A 2918-nucleotide genomic window follows, 5' to 3' on the forward strand; every position below is an offset into this window, starting at 1 on the left:
TTTTTTTTTTTTTTTTTTTTTTTTTTTTTGAGATGGAGTCTTGCTCTGTCACCCAGGGTAGACAGGGTAGAGTGCAGTGGCATGATCTGAGCTCACTGCAACCTCCACCTCCCGGGTTCAAGCAATTCTCCTGCCTAAGCCTCCTGAGTAGCTGGAATTACAGGCGCCCACCACCACACCTGGCTAATTTTTGTATTTTTAGTAGAGACGAAGTTTCACCATGCTGGCCAGGCTGGTCTTGAACTCCTGACCTTGTGATCCACCCACCTCGGCCTCCCAAAATGCTGGAATTATAGGCGTGAGCCACCGCAGATTCTGTGTTAATTTGCGTAGGATAATGGCTTCGGCTGCAACCATATTGCTGCAGAGGACATGATTTCATTCCTTTTTATGCCTGTGTGGGTTTGGTTTTTGCTTTTAACATTTACTATTTCTCTGAGTGTACCAGCTTTGTTCACCTTGCCTCACATTTCTTATCCAGTGTAAACCTTAGTTTCAACACAAAATAACACACACACACTACAAAAACAAATCTCCTGGGATTGCTTGTGGCATTAATATATTAAGTATAAATTTGGGAAAATTGGTCTTTACATTATTTAGTCTTTCTATTCAAGAACAAGAATGATTAGCTAAATTTTAGATGCAAAGGGGCATAAAATGTGGGAGATACAAAGACTGGAAGTTCAACTTCTGCCAAAATTTGACTGGTATCTTAGAAACTCAAGTTATTAGATTAGAGCTAAGGAGGTATTTCTAGAATGAGAGAAGAAAGTCACTGGGTCCTTATAGTCCTTTGAAAAAAGTAATACTAACTAAAAGCAAAGTATTGTTTGGGGCATATATATAGCAAGGGAAAAATGAATACAAACACCAGACCTCAGAGCATAGTTATCTCTAGCGGGAAGGCTGGAGTATGGACATGAAAGAAGCACACAGGCAGATGTAAGTTATTGGGAATGTTCTAGTTTTGGGTTGGATAGTAAATTCACAGGCCTTAATTATACTTAAAAATATAAACAAATGGATTTAAAATAACTATGAGGGCCATGCATGGCTCAATAAAGATAGCATTTCATTAACTAAGGATTATGATTAATCCCATTCTGTGCTCCCACATTACTTAAAAGAATTTTTAAAATGCTAACAGTGAACACTTGAGCACTTAGAATGTTTTAATGTATTATCACAGGTGTTCTTTCATGTTAATTCATTTTCTTCTATTAATAGCTCTGTGAAATAGGTATTACCTTCATTTCATAGACCAGGAGCCAGAGGCATAAAGAGGTTGAGTAACTTGACCATGGTTCCACAACTTATAATAATAATTGGCAGTCAGGATTCAGACTTAGGCTGCTGGCTCCAGCATCTGTACTCTTAATCACGGTGTTACAGTGAGTGCCTCATATAGATATAGTGGATGTTGTCCCAGAAGCTAAAAACTTGGCCAGAGGCACTGAGCTATTGATGAAGCTAGAGTTCAGTGAGAAGGAAAGAGAGTTCCCTAGGGTACCAGAAATAAACAACAGATTAATGAAGGGTTTACCCAGAAAAGAATATATAGGCAAGGAAGGCCATCCAGGTTAAGGCTCCTGGAGGGAACGTGGTGGTTGTCTTTTAGATCAGTGAGTGAGAAATAGGTAGGAAAAGCTTAATCATAAGAGCTGTCATTTACCAAACAAAATACCTACTGTGTGCCTTACATATATAATGTTTAATTCTCACAAGAGCCCTTACAGGTATAGTATGCTCCCCTTATCTGAGGGGCATACATTCTAACACACTTGAAAGTGTAGATAGTATCAAACCCTATACATACTATGTCTTTTCCTCTACATACATACTTATGATGAAGTTTATTAATTAGGCACAGTAAGATATTAACAACAACTAGTTATAAAATGGAACAATTATAACAGTAGGTTAGCATCACTACTCATGTGCTTTGGGGGCATTATTAAGTAAAATAAGGGCTACGTGAACACAAGCACTGTGATACCATGACAGTTGATCTGATAACCAAGACAGCTAGTAAGTGACTAACAGGTAGGTAGTGTATACAGAGTGGATACACTGATGATTCATGTCCCAAGTGGGACAGAGCAGGAAAGTGTGAGATTGCATCACCAGAATGGCACACAATTTATAACATATGAATTGTTTATTTCTGGAATTTTCCATTCAATATTTTTGACCCCCAGTTGACCATGGGTAACTGAAACTGCAGAAAGCGAAACCTCAGATAAGTGGGGACTACTGTATAGGTATTGTCATTATTTCTGCTTTACAGTTGAGAGACAGAGGTTCTGTGGTGATCTTGATTGGACAGTGAAGCCCGAAATGACTGATATGGAGGGAACTTTATTTGGAAGGCATGGGAGCCATTGAAGCATTTAGAGCTGGGAAATAACCAGAGCTCTCTTTTGGAACTTGTTATATTGAGTTGAGAAATGATTTCTGTCTTTCTCACCATAAGAACTCTAGAGCTGCTGTTCCTTCCCATGGCAGGACAGGGTGGCATGAGGGTGGCTGGCCACTGTGTCTGTCAGTGCTGCCAGACAGGACTCAATTCCCTGGTTATTCCTCTCTCCCTTCTAGGTTTCCTTGCTCAGGACTCTGTCCCTGCAGAAAAGAGGAACACAGAGATGTTAGACAATCTGCCATCTGCTGGGCCCCAGGTGAGTCAGGCTTTCCTCTGACATGGTTATCAAATATGGGGATCTTATCTTCCTAATTTGTGGACTTCCTTATTTAATTAAACCACATCCTCATTTCCGTTCAGTTTTTATTTAAATATCACCTTACTGAGCCTTTTTTCTGAGTAATCTAACATTTGCTTATGATTCCTTTTTTTTCTTATTTCACCAAGAAAAATCCTTCTGACTCTTTTATCCTCCTTCCTTGCTTTACTTTTCTCT

At 39.3% G+C, this 2918-nt stretch overlaps 1 long non-coding RNA gene across 1 annotated transcript in view; it reads right to left on the reverse strand.

Moving 5' to 3' along the window:
• LOC108537759 (uncharacterized) overlaps positions 1–2641 on the reverse strand; it is a 10894-nt gene extending 8253 nt beyond the window's left edge. The window contains exons 1-2 of the long non-coding RNA XR_001887919.1: positions 2471–2641; positions 1251–1504 (exon numbers count right to left, since the gene is read on the reverse strand). This is a non-coding gene — a long non-coding RNA (uncharacterized LOC108537759). The remainder of the gene's footprint in view (positions 1–1250; positions 1505–2470) is intronic.
• Positions 2642–2918: the final 277 nt, after the last annotated feature.

Source organism: Rhinopithecus bieti, unplaced genomic scaffold (genome assembly GCF_001698545.2).
Source record: "Rhinopithecus bieti isolate Rb0 unplaced genomic scaffold, ASM169854v2 scaffold_15006, whole genome shotgun sequence".
NCBI classification, from domain to species: domain Eukaryota; kingdom Metazoa; phylum Chordata; class Mammalia; order Primates; family Cercopithecidae; genus Rhinopithecus; species Rhinopithecus bieti.